Genomic DNA, 15399 nt, shown 5'->3' on the forward strand with positions numbered 1-15399 from the left:
GTTGGATATGCACAAAATAGATATATTGAGAGAATATTTTTTTAAAGTTGCAACTGCCCTAGTAGACATGCATGCAAAATGTGGAATCATAGGTAAGGCATTTGAACTATTTTATTGACTGCCTCCATGAAATGTCGTCTAATGGCAAGCCAATATTGCAGGATATGCATATTGATTTGTTGAATATATCTGCTCACACACACACACACACACACACACACACACACACACACACACGTATGTACATATGCGTGTGTATATTTATATCAGAGAAAATGAGTTAAATATATGTGCTTTGCCAACATCTCTCATCTGTGCCAAAATGGAACATTTGAAATGGGTTATAGACATCTCTCAAAGCATAAATGATAGAGAACTATTATTGGATGTTTTCTCCATTAGCTTGGTATAAATGCATGCAAAATGTGGAATCATAGTCTGCCTCTACACAATATATCATGGTATAGTTAGTACTGTTACTACTACTACCACTACTACTGACTAACCTAGCCTCCTATTGCTCTTGCTGGAAACTAAAGTATTGTATGTAAGCCACTTCTACTACACGGTGTATACAAGACCCTTCCTTTTCTTTTTTTCTTTCTTCCTTCTCTACTAAAAAAGATCACTGCAGAAAAATAGATCACAAGGGCACAACAAAAGACAAAATATATATCCACTCTAGAATCATAAATGAATGAATGAACGGAAAAACTAGGTGGTGGCATAAGATATAACACAATTAATCAAAATTTAATGACTTTTAATTCCCGTTCCATTCCCCCAACTCAAAAAAAGCTTCCATTGTGTAGCCCCCTAGTTTCTCTTTATCATTGATTTGTGTGTATGGAAAAAGGAGAGATAGAAGAGCCGACAGTCAGAACAACACATCAAATCCATGTACAACAATGAACTGCACTTTTCAGTGATTGGTCATTCATGACTTTATATTCTTACCTAGCTTGGAAAAATCTTAGCTATTTCTCATCAAATCCCACCTAGCTTTATACATCAAAACCTTGCAAACCAAGAAAACAAAAACCATAATCAGTGTTAGCAGATATACTAAATGAATATATGAATGCCATGGGAATGTTGTACAATTGGGGCAGGGGGTTGCAATTGTGTTGCAACTTAGTGCTAATAGGAAGTTAATACCAAAAAGATTGGTGCCACAAATTGTGTTGCTCAAATGTGACAAGGGTTACAATGTTCTTACGGTGTAATTGATGGTGTTTTTGCACATATTTTTTATGGTTTCAATCAATTTCATTTTCAAATAAAATTAGGTTTCAAACAATTTCATTTTCAAATCACATAAATCAAGTTTCAAGCAATTACATTTTCAAATCACATAAACTTTAAGCAGTACACATCCTTACCCAGATAGTGTAGATCATATGTGGGCTTGCAGTGTTGATATTGCTGGCAAAGATTATGGAATTTATCTTCGCATAAACTGGAAGAATGCTGGCAAAGATTGTGGAATTTAGCTTCGCATAAACTAGAAGAATGTTGGCAAAGATTGTGGAATTAAGCTTCACATCTACCAATTGCATTTGCTTGAATATAATTATAAACACAAAAATTCTATATATGTGTGTGCATATATATACGTATATATTTATGTGTGTATGTATACACATATGTATACATAGATGCAACACACATGCCTATATAAATCTACATATGTACATGTGATTGTAGTGCATGCATATATCCACATATATATCCCAATTTGTGCATATCCTACAATTATGGAATCCTATAAAACCACATTTATTTGAGGCATTCCATTAAAAATGGCATACATCCATGTAAACACACAACTATATACATACATATAGATATTATATATGTATCTACATATAAAAACATGCATACACACACACACACATACATGCCATGTGTATTCTTCCACAACTTGCATACATGTCCACCAGGCTAGTAGCAGTTGCAACATGCAACAAGATCTTTATTATTTATGCTTTGAGGGACATCCATACTCAAACTAAAGCTCACATTTTGGCACAAATAGCGAGGATTATACCAAATGTTGTGAAATATTTAGACCTCCCAACTCATTTTCTCCAATATAAATCTAACTTGGTTGCATGGGTATGCATACCCAAGTATTGGGTACATGTATCCCAAGTACCAAGTACTCATTGGAGAGCATCATAGCTAAGGACCTTAATTAAGATTTTTGATTTTGTTTCGGTTTCTTATTTTTGCATTAGCCTATTGTTTATCAAGCTTAATTCAATATGTAATCTGTTTGAAACTTTGATACAATACTAATTAACAGAAAAGTCTACCACTTGTAGAACTTGCAGAGTGCAAGTACCCAAGTATCCATACACAAGTACCCCAAGTACCAAGTAATCATAGGAGATTATCATCTCTAAGGACCTTGATTAAGATTTTTTATTTTAATTTAGTTTTTTGTTTTCGCATCAGCCTGTTGTTTATCAAGCTTAATTCAATACATAATCAATTTGAAGAATTGATACAATACTGATTAATAGTAAACTTTATCACTCATAGAAACCATAGAGTGTGAGGTGGTCTACAAGTGTCATTTTAAAACATTCAGTGCTCATCCCATTTTCATGAATGCATGTTTGTCCATATATATGTTTTCCCATATTGACAATCCAAACAATTGCCTAGGGATCTACAAGGTGAAATGTAAGGAAAGAAAACATATGTCCACTATGAACTCTGACAAGTACAAAAATATAAGAAAAATTGAATACCTCTTCTTGGCACTCCTCTATGACAACTTTTCTAGCTTCTACTTCTAGCTCACAGGCCTTCCTCCATCTAGTTATGTCTTCTTCTACCACTGTAATATCCTTCATGAGACCTTCAACCTTTCAAGATGATAGAGTGGATCAATTAATCATTTGTTCCTAATGAAACCTATCCCTACAAACTTCATAAATAAACATCTACCAATTACCATCATATAAATTGAAAATTAAAATGAAAACATTGATATTTTTCCATTTCTTTTAAAAATAGCATATGAATACACAAAAGATCCAAAAGTGTTATTACATTTCTTGTTAGTGCAATTTCCCTCTCTTCAAGTTCTTTAACACGTAACCTTTTTTTGCTAGATCTTGAGCTTGGCTTGTTGAAAGTTATCTTAAATGGTCGACTTCTTCTCTGAAATATGACAAAAAAATGAAATTGAAGTGAAATGTTTAGCAACTAAAGAATGATATATAACTTCAAGAATGTGTAAGATGCCTTACTCCAACAAAGAATATATTTCAAGTGTGACACATATTGCTTAGCTTCAATTTCACAAGCTACACAAATATATATAAAAACAAAGCAAGCATAAAATTAGTTAGTGAGAATACATATTATGATTTTGCAAAGATGTTCATCATTATGAGAGATGCCTTTGTTGTCAAAACACATACCTTGATGCTTCCAAAGAATGCTACAGTTCTGTTATTTCACGTTGCATAGTTTTTACTGTATTGTCCATGGAAGAAGCTTGGGTTGAAAAATAAAAAATAGATTATTAAGTCCATGTTTTCTAGCACATACTTTCATGCCAAATAAACTGATAAGATTGATATTTAATACTATATTTATTTGAGCATACTAATGGAAGGAAGAGTGATGAGATAGCAGAAGCTATCAACATGCTTAATCTTAACTCCCACATTGTCATTTCTGAACTAAAACATAGATAATAAAAATGGTCATTCATAAGACATAATAATTCAGCTCATGGAATGTCATGCCCCACCATGAAGGATATCAATGCCTTAGAAAAATTCAAGACTTCACAATTTTCCCAAGTAGAGTGATCAAAAAGCATTATGAATGAAAAACAAATAGTGATGGGCTTAATGATAAACATCAATCAAAATATTAAACAATGAAGCAATCTTAATAAAAAAAAACTTAAAAAGGAACTAAATTCTTTTAAAATAGCAATCCATAAAGACGTGTCAATACATTGTGACAATTAATAAAGGTGCATCAAGGAGGAGACCCAACCCCTCACAAAAGGGCAACCATCCCAAAGGTCACACATCTTTAGGAGAATGAGAAGATATAAAGCCAGGATGGGATAGGAGAGAAAAAGGGCACGAAAGATTATAAATAGAGATTTAATACATATAGTAATCAATTAAAAGAAGTGGATCCACATTTGTTATATCAAGAAAACATTGGGGAGAAGAACATCCACAGGTTTGAACATCTCGAAACTCATCCAAATTAGGCAAAGATAATTGTGAATAGAACATATAACACAAAGGATCAGACTGGAAGAAGTCATCTCTAGAAATATTATTACAAAATTATTCTCAAAAGGGCATTGAACATCATAAAAAAGTAGATGATATTGAACAAACCAATTGATAGATTGAACCATTCAACAATAAGCATTCATTTAAAGGAGTGACAATAGCATTGAATAATGAAACAATATCAAATTATATCCATCTATATCACACTAGTAGACTAAAATGCATGCATTAGGACAATTTTGGAAAGGGGACATCACATGGAAGAACAAACACTTGGTAAAGCTTTTACAGAACCACCCATATATGGTTTGCATTTCATTCCAGTTTTGGAGCTCAATGTTGGAATTTAGTCATCTTTTAACAATTTGTTCTATTCACCATCATTTCATTTTGTGTCTCAGGTGCATTCATATAAAGTAGACCTAGTCATTCTTGAAAAAAGAGGAAAGTTTTCATAAGTATTCTTGTATGTCATAAGTATGCCTATCCATGTTAAATAATAAAAAATGTTCAGCAATTTCCAATGTTGAACTTTACCAATCAGGCCAACATACAATATTTTAGAAGACAAATCCCTAAACCATGCTTAGAACTCTAGCATTCGAGTATTGAATTTATATCAACCAGCAAAGCATCAAGAGAAAAATTATAGAGCATACATGTTGAGTTAATCCTTGTGCCTTCAATAGATTTCCAAGATTGTTGTGTGCATCAACTTGTATAGTGTACCAAAAAAATCACAACCACAGAATTTAGGCAAGTCTTGAAGTACATACAAAATGTACAATTTCAATGAGAGAGAAGCTTACAAGATGAGGATTTAGATGAAGAGCTTGGTGACAACACTCTACATCTTCATGCAACCTTCCTTTTTGCATGTATGCACCAGCCAAATTGGACCACGCATCATAGAAGTTTGGTTGTAACTTCAAAAAAAAATTGGAAAAATATAAATTAACAAACATGTAGATAGAAGATGAGGAAAATATTGAGACTTGATCAACTAGCCACCAAACAACATAAGTAAAGCAAACACATATCCCAATAAGCTAAAAAATAAAAATTCCTTCCAAGGTCCAACATTTGTAAAGAAAACACTAAATGGACATTTCTACACATTACATGGTGTGTGTTCATTGGGACGCATGTAAAATGGCCTTCAAAAACACATTTACCTTCAAACGAGCACTAATTTTGACCTTCGTAATAGAAAAGCAAGTCATTACACACAATTTAGATCAACTATCAATGTTGATGAAACCCACAATGTTCCACTTTTCGATAAAATAGAGTTTAGCACTAAGTGGTATATTTAGATTTTGTGTATTATTGAAGTGAGACCTGACATTTTCCACCATAGCTAGCTTACTTTTGTGAATCAGAATGATTTTTAGAGTGTTTGTATCTCAAAAAATAACTTTTGTTCTTAACAAACCCAAATATACCAAATGCAACAAAAAGATAAGGCCGGCCATAAATTTTAAGATGTTCGCCTTTGAACAAGATGGAGTAACAAACATTTCATTGCTAGCTGGAGATTTCTAAGCTAAATTTGTCTTAGAAGTGGACCCCAAAACACACACACACATAGAGGTCTAAATGGAGAAGGCCTCCTTCCAAGCAAAGAAGAAGTGGTATTACATCTAAAGCAAATATTAAAACCTATCATACCCCACTTAATGATATTTTTACAAATGACCATCTTAGTCTGTCAGACAAACCACTAAAATATTTTAAAATTGGGATCAATACTCAAATTCCATATGCTATGTAAGTAGCAATCAAAAGAGTCTCCAATCTACAGGGAATGAGTGCCAGCCCTGACAAAATAGAAACCTCGGGAACTAATGTCACTCTACATGAAATTGTCAACACTACGAGGAGAAAGGATACCAAATAGCCAACATATGAGATAATTAAACTGAGTGAAAATCCACAATTGAAGGAACCTTGAAGACATTTATTGATCTTACTTTGCAAGAATAGCATAAGAAGTGACCCTATTTAAGAGATGATTGTTTGGAATAAAACTCACATCAACAATATGTAGCCTGCCCTACCCACTATTTCTTCACGATATAAATAACACACCTCTTTCACCAAACAAAATCACTTGCTAGCTCATTCCTCATAGCTCGATGATTACTCCATTTTGTGTGAGGTTCATACACAACATTGGGTTGTTGAAATATTCTAGAATAAATAGAAGTCTCCAAAAATTGGTGATGACATGAATATTGTTCACGATACATAGGAATTAAATTCTCCTTTTCTTATAATCTCCAAGGAAAATAACAAGATTTTTGAAATGTAGACATATAGTTCATCACACCAGCTAGACCATACTATGCAGGGCACTACTCCCCTACTGTAGCCTTTGTTACCCAACTTTTATTTAGAAATACTATCCACAATGTTATTTCAATAGGTAATACCCAATACTGTGTGCCCATCACAAATCCCGCTGGGAAACCATCACTGCAAATATACAAGCAGCCTCACTAATTTGGGATATAGTTTTGCAAATGTCATTTCATTTCATTTGCTCTTTAATATTTACAAATCAAGGCTCTGGAAGTGATCAATGTCTGAAACATTATACATGACTTATGATCTATGACATCTAGCTTTTCTATTTTATTTAGCTTATTATTTTGAAGGTAATGAATCTTACTTCCCCTGTGATGCTTAATAGACTTTTCCATCCAAATAGTTTTCCTTTTTCTTCAAAACATGGGATTTTGCACTAAACATGCACCAAGGCCCAAGTAAATACAACTTTGACATTGGTGAGATAGTCTTTCCCAAGTAACCTTCATCTAGGTATCTAGCAGATAGGAGATAGAGTGCTGACATTTGCAGCATAGTGTCACATTTTTCCAATAAAAAGACCTGTAGGGAAACGACAAGCTCTAGAGCTCTTCCATACACTAACTCCCCCATAATCTTGTGTGCAAAGAGGGCAACTAAATTTAAATTAGGCCACTGAATGGAGAAAAAAGATCACATTAACCAAAAGTGCAAATGTTTCATAAGTGAACCAATCAATAGTTCAAGAATGGTTACATTTAGTGCTGAATAAAAGATTAACACACACCATAGGCTTCTACCACATTGAGATTTGGCTTAGTTAGGTCTTAATAATTTAGTTCATAAGAGCTAGTAGATTTCCACAATCCATAAGATCTGTCAATTTAGTTTTTGGATTTGATTGTTTAAGTTTTTTACATCAACCTTATGGATCACACACTATGATCCATCATCACTTTCTCCTTTGCTTTCATTCTTTCATCCTGCTGATGGATCACAGTGAGTAATCTCAAATGTTGATGTAAAAAAAACTTACACAATCAAATCTAGAAACTACATTGACACAATTTAGTTCATTATTTTCCTGTGAATACTGTCAAACTTGTAAGTTGAACTCTACTTTATTCCACTCCTCAAACTAATATTTGGGCATCATTGGGCTTGATGTTTGGATTTTCGTATTATAATTTAAAAGTTTTAAAACATTTTTTAATACCATTTGTTAGACTTCTATGATTTATCAAGAAAGCCTAACAATAATTAGGTCATCATAGATCATGAGCACATCGCAGGGAACTGATACACCTCATATTTAAAAGAACATGCAAGGTGGACAATATTTTGACAAGATAAAATGAGTGTGTAGCATCTAAAATTATTACCCAATAACCAGAGAGAAATTTAATTATAACAACATGGCAACCATGAGATGCCACAGGCAAAACCTTGAATCTTGGAAGCCATATCCATGAGGCATTCACAATGAATTTCAGCTTAGACCATTGCATTGGCATAGAAACATAATAGCACTTTCCAACAAACTAATCAAGAATCAATACGAAGAGTGTCTTTCTCAATGATAAACAAACTAATTTAAAAAATCAGTCATAAACTCAAAACTTGTGAATATACAAGGAAGCCAATTAATTACCATCAAATCAATAGAACAACAAGAAGAACATAAATAGTGTCAAATTGTATGCAAAAATATTGGATATTCAAGGAAGAGCCCCAAGTTAAAGCTTCCAAAATAATTGACTAAATGTTGAAACTAGGTAAGAAACCACATCCAACTTGTTGCATGTGGCATATCCCAATGGAAGAAACATGATAAAGTGTTCAAATGGGGTAAAATGTCACATCCAATTTCTTGTGTGTGGTATACCTCAATAGGCAAGGTTGGGTGGAAGTCCATGGTGATTTGATGGAAGGGATGCCCCTTTGTCACAATATCTAAGACCAAGGTCTAACTGCAAAGAGTATTTGCTAATCAAAAATTATAAATTTAGTTGATTATGGCAGAATTTTGGCTCTACTTCTCACTATATGAGAAACTATCTTTATGGATGGGAAATCAATACATGTCAAATAATTCATATATGCGTGAAATAGCTGCACCACATATAACTCATTATTGTATATATACAGAGATCAATAAAAAAACATGTCAATATAATAGTCAACTCAATCAAATTTTTACAACAGTAAGGTTTGTTGGGACTAAGAGAGAAAATTGTCAAATCAACAAGCCAGTTATCTTTGCGAGACAAATATCTGGGGATGAGGTACAATCCTTAAAGGAACCCAAAATTATGTGCATGTCCATGTATTGACTCAAAAAAAAAATCATTATGTACGTACACATACTCATAATGACCAACAGAGCTATAATAAGTAAACCACAACTAAGAATGCTAATAGCCAAACTGAGAGCCACTTGATGTTGCCAGGAATTAAAATATTTGGGAATGAGGAAGGATTCATACAGAAACCTAAATTCATGATCTATCTATGTATTGATGCATGCACACATATTTCTATGTATATAGAAGCACATTAAGGATAACATTTCCAAAATTGACAAGCCTATCAGTTTTGGAAAAACATCAAAAATCAAGGGATGAGGACAATCCTAAAGGAAACCCAAAATCAAAACATGCTCCCAGTCATCAACCTTCAAATAAAATAACCACCACATGTCTATATATCAACAACATCAAAACTAAAATGTCCAATAAGATAAGTACACCAAGACCAAAATATGAGTACCAAATTATACATTCACTTGGCTATAATTTTGATATCAAGAGAAGAGACACAATCCTTATTGATGCATGCATAATGCACACATCTTTATATGGATTTATGTGCACATTAAGAATTTAAAGACCAAAGTTAACAAACAATAGATTGTGATATTACTATCAGGATTTAACTGTATAGTTTTTGAGTCAAACTCATTGAGGAACCTTTGTAGTTAAGCACACTTGAGCTAGAGTAGTACTAGGACATGTGACCTCTCAAAAGTCCTAGTGCTTCACCTCTATGAGCATCACCTAGATCCAATGAGTGCTAAGTTTTCCATCTATTCTCATGGTCTGGAATCAATACACATGGTATTGCTAGTTCAACATCATATCACAAAATTTTGATGAGGGTGCTGACTGATTAAGACCAACAAGGGTATTTTGGAAATTGAACATTGAAGAATCTAGATACTTTGGTTTTAAGGCCATTTTTAAAGATATTCCTTACCAAAACTTTGATAAATTGAAATTAATGCAACATTGACAAGAATAATGATGCCAACTTATATTGAGCAAATTATTAAAGCACCAAGAGCAATACAACATTGTGAGCTGGTGTCAATGACCACCAAATGGGCCACGTATAGTAATTAGAATACAAAAAGAGTGTTGATGGTGACAAATAAACCTCAGAAGCTAGGACAAATTTGATGTGTTGGGTGAAATGTGCACATGAGATATGCAGATGTTATCATCTTAGTTAGAAGGAAATTAATAGGTTGCTTCATAAATTCTTGAGATTAAATGAATCCGTAATTCTCACTTAGTGTGGGGTCATACACAAGACCTTAATGAGGAAGATATAATAATATATATCATATGTCAGCAACTAGTGACCTTGACGAAGAATATGTAATAATATACAGATGTCAACAACTAATATCTTTCAGTAACAAAAAGACCAGCTCAAACAAAACTTAAAAAGAAATTGAAGCTAAAGCAACTTTACTCTTCATGAACCGTTTAAGGGGTAAAATATACCATAAACATCTGGCTCATAATAACTCTTTTCCCATAAAAATCCAATTTTACAAACTATTTTGAAATTTTAGTTTTAGTAAACATGATGTAAGTATGCCTCCCCAGCTGGTTAAAGAGATGGGCTTATATTGATGAATTTAAATGGGGATAAAATTTTCAATTATCCTAACAATGTGGTTTTTGAAACTAATTAAAGGATATGAACTGGTTTTTCTTTTTTGATACTATATTAGAATTTCAATTTTTTATAGGTATGCAATTGCGTAGTGCACTTTCCTAGGAAAGTTCATAGTTTTTTTTGAACCTACTGCTATTGAAAATTCAAGGTTCACATTCACAAATGTGAGCCAGCCATTACCTTACAAAAAACACATTATTTGGATGCATGATCAGATAAATCTTGAAATTCGGTTCCTAAGAAGGACTCAATTTTATAAAAATGCATACCATAACCACAAATCTATCACAGATGAACTTGAACACACATAAATTAGTCTCCTCAGTCAATTATAGTTACAAGAAAATTTGTTAAGCCAATCCTAGAAAGCTATGACAATTATGCAAAAAGAGCATTGACATAACACGATGAATCTGGATTTTTTAGTTGATTTTTCCACTGTGGCAAAAAGAGAATTGACATTGCAAACTCAACTCAATAGAATATGGAGTATTCCTTGCACAATATTGCAGCAAATCAGAAGTAACTAAAAGCAGTCGTGTGCTTGTAACACTTGTTAATTAACATTTACCACAATTGTCGAGCTCTACATTCATATGTACTGCATCAAAGCTTCTAACCTTCAAAGTACATCATGCTTCAGATTTATTTAAATGATTTTCAAATAATAAAAAGTGTAATTACCCAAGACATCAACCCATTCACACAATTTTTCTTGTCAAATGGTTTTCCATGTTATTTATTAATTGGTTAAGGTAGGGTTCTCCATTCATATGTCAGAGAGCAGTTTTTGATGATCTCGGTACTAAGATTCTCAAACATGTAACATTGTTTCTTCAGGGTGTTGTCATTAATAATAGATATAGAGAAACATAAACACATTTACCAAAATATTTTTTGAAGGAGTATCTAGTGAGGCTTCCATTTTAACAATGCAAAAAAAAGAAAAATATTCATCAAAGATTTACAACAAGGTGTTGGGTGATGGAAATTGGTACCCATTGTAATAGCATATAGATATCTAGTTTTAAGATAGCTAATCTCCCACGGCCATGACCTGCCAACCCTTGATCAGCATGCTAATATCAAGTTAAATGCATGCAATGGAAGAGGCATGCAGTGAAATGAGAAAAGCCAGGTGAATTTTTCCTCGTAGGAATGAAGTCCCAATTTTTCTCTCACCCGTGCTCAGGCAATTTTTTTCTCACGGGAATGAAGTCCCAATTTTTCTCTTGCTCGTAAGCCCATACCTTTAGGATTGTCCTTGAATTCATGAATGAATGAAACTTTTTTTTTTTTACATGTAAGCTCGTGTTGGTTGATATTTCGACCAACACGGAGCTTACAAGTAAAAAAAAGAAATTTTTTCCTTAACATTCTGACCAACCTAGACTTATTTAGTTGATGGTTAAAAATTTTGGTAGAAAAATGAGGTTAAATGTAGTAGTGTTTTCATCAACATCATTTTCTACATCATCAACAATAGCAAAAAAATCATTATCATCATAATCATCATCTTCATCATCATCATCATCATCAATAGCAGCATCATCATCATCATCTTCTTCTCCATCATCATCTACATTGTCTTCTACTTCTTTGATATCTTATTCTTCCATGTCATTATACTTTGTTGGGATTCCTCTTAGATCATGTTTAACATCAAATGACCAACGTAGTTTATTTGGAACCTCTGAATAAAATACCTTCTCACATTGGCTTGGAAGAACATGTGGTTCATCCCCAACTAGCTCAAATGACCTTGTATTAATCATTGAAAACCCATTGTCATGTTCAATAACTGTTTGATTAGGATCATTTTGATTAAGTTGTAGCTTGTACCATTTGATGATGGAGAAAACTATTTTGAATAAATTGAAGTCACATTTAATTTTATCATCCAAAATTCAATAGTATCAATTTTAAGACTCTCGAGGATGTAAGTCATTTATAGATGAAATACTAGTTACCTGAAAGACTACACTTACCCATAATCACAAGCTTTCTTTTTGTCATCCAATTGTTTGATATGAATATAATGACTATTGTAGAACATAGCCTTGTGGTATTTGACCTATGACAATATGTCAAACATGTAAAAATTGTTTCATCTTGTATTGATAAACATATGTGTGATTAACAAATATATATGTACTTGGAGATCTCTTAAACCATATGCTAAATCTATTTCCCTTTCCATAACATTAGAATCTCCATTAAGATGAGATTCTTTAATTAAGAAGGCACAACTTCCCATGATAATGTGGGAGAAGAATGTTGACATCATTCAATCAACACTGTCATTCAATCTAGATTGTTTGAAATATACAAATGTAGTGCATCCCACTCTCGACCAACTATTTAGAAAAAGGTAGATGACTTACAACTGATTTATTTTGAAATTAATAATTAATTAAGTACAATAACATATCATATAATTTATTACCTTTCACTTTTCTCAATCTACCTTTCCCCATCAAGTACTCCCCTTCAAATTTTCTAATGGAGTCGAGGTCCCAAATGTGAACTATGTAGATCTTTTCTGTAAGCTTAGGAAGATATTTGATAACGCATATTGTAGTCTGGTATACCATATATCCCTCGACCACAAAACCCTTAAGATGTGCTCTATATCAAACCAATGCCTTCAAATATTTGAAGTGTTTGTCAACCATCCATATTGACTTAGTGTGTACAGGTCCACAAAGTTCAATCTCCTCAACTTCGTGAATGAGGTAGTGTTCTTGTGCATTGAAAAAAGATGAAGGTAAACACTTTTGAATTTCACACATTAGATAAGGAATTATTCTCTTCCAATATTTTATATCTTTTGTATCGATTTCTTTAGATGAAAACCACCTACAAGACATTCAAGACATGAAAAAAATATAAATATGAGAATATAATAATTATATATTTAAAAAAATTGAACACATATATCATTTCTTACCTCATGTATTTTCCAAGATCATATATCACTTGTTTGAAGTTATTGTGGAAGTTTTTTTGGAGAGATAGGGGTATCACATATTACAACAATTATAAAGTGATCATTTCATTCTTTTCAAAAATAATACCATAAAACATTTGTGTAGTTTAAAAATATATACTAAATACATATGAACATGACTTACCTTAATGAAGGTATGTCAATCATGCATTTTTAACCCTAGTCCAAATTCACCTTTCTTTGTTATGAGATTGCTTATGTTTGTAGAAAATCCTATGGGAAATCAAATTTTCTATATGATATCCTTTAAGGCACCACTTCATTGCTCTATTAATAACCAAGGGAGGGCACTTATATTAATCTAATCTCTATCACTATTTGAGTGAATAAAATTCTTCAGTGTATGATTGGATTTGTGAATGTCACTACAAATTTTAACTATTTTTTCTTTGTCACACCTTTCATCCAATGTTTTCCACAATGCCTCTATTATATTCTTTCCAATATGCATTGTATCAAACAAATGAATAATTTGTAGCTTCTCGTTGTATAGAAACCTACTAAATTATTTAGCATAGCTTCTTTGTCCCTTTGGAAGGTGGTCAGTAATGGGTTGACAACCTTCATGATCATAAATCACATAATCAATAAACTAAACATAATAAAAATATACAAATTCCAAACATAAACCATTTGGTGGAACAAGATTCCCTCGAAGTAATTCCATTATATTCCAACATCCTGGGTGAAGTGTTATTCTTCATAGCTTTGATTTAGTCTCTTCTTTACCATTGAAAATATACTTTTTCATACTTTGATACTTATGATTCCTGTAAAGGAAGTGTCTATACTCATCAAACATTTGTTTTCCTAATATTTTTGAATGACAAGATTTCATCTTTAGTCCACAAAGTGGACATGCAAATTTTCCCTTTGTTTTAAAACCTAAAAGATAATAATATAATTTGATTATTAAATATATTAATTTTAATAATAAGAATTATAATGCACAAATTTTATTCACAATAACATACTAGAAAAATGTGTTTTCCCAGGGCATCATGTATTCTCCATACAAGCATTGCATGTAATTGAAGTTGTCTTTATACTATTGGTCTAGATATATCATACATAGGGACACCATTCCATAAATCCAACAGCTCATCGATAAGAGGCTCAATATACACATTTATATAGTTAAGGTGGTACTTATCTAGTTCAAAAAACAACAACATTAGTTAACTTTATTATTGTGACCATTTTACAACAAGATTTATAAGTATGTGTAGATAACTTTAAATGATAAAATACATGGAACACACATTTTCAACATAAATTTCTCCCTCTTTATTTAAATCCATGGAAGAATGTTATTGTTGATAAAAAAAATAGGTTGTACTAAGTAAATGGACCTCATTTCTCTAAATGGATTGACATCGTTTGCTACCAATGAAAGCTTGAGATTTTGATGTTCTTCTTTGAAGTCTAACCTCTTTTCTTCTATTTGCATAAATGTCAATCCATCTGCAAGAATTCAAATAATTTCATCTCAAGGTACCTAATTTTTTATTTGATCTATTTGATATCTACTTGTATGACATACAAGGAATTCTATGGAAAATTTATGTTCTTTATAATATATAATATGATCATTAGAACAAGAATATATTGCTTGATACACCATTCTAAATATTTCATAGTGGTAGATAATTCTCGATATGAGCGAGGTAGAATATTTGATGGTGGTAACAGAAACTCACCTATCAATCTACACCAAAAGGTATAAGTTGTTAATATAAACAATATTAATGGTATATTATTCACAATTTGTTAACTATAATCACATGGAATATGACATACCTTAACATATGTAACATTGTTATGTTGGATAAA

The sequence above is a fragment of the Cupressus sempervirens genome, chromosome 5, assembly GCF_028749045.1.
Source record: "Cupressus sempervirens isolate cs-2001-9-10 chromosome 5, ASM2874904v1, whole genome shotgun sequence".
Taxonomy (NCBI): Eukaryota; Viridiplantae; Streptophyta; class Pinopsida; order Cupressales; family Cupressaceae; genus Cupressus; species Cupressus sempervirens.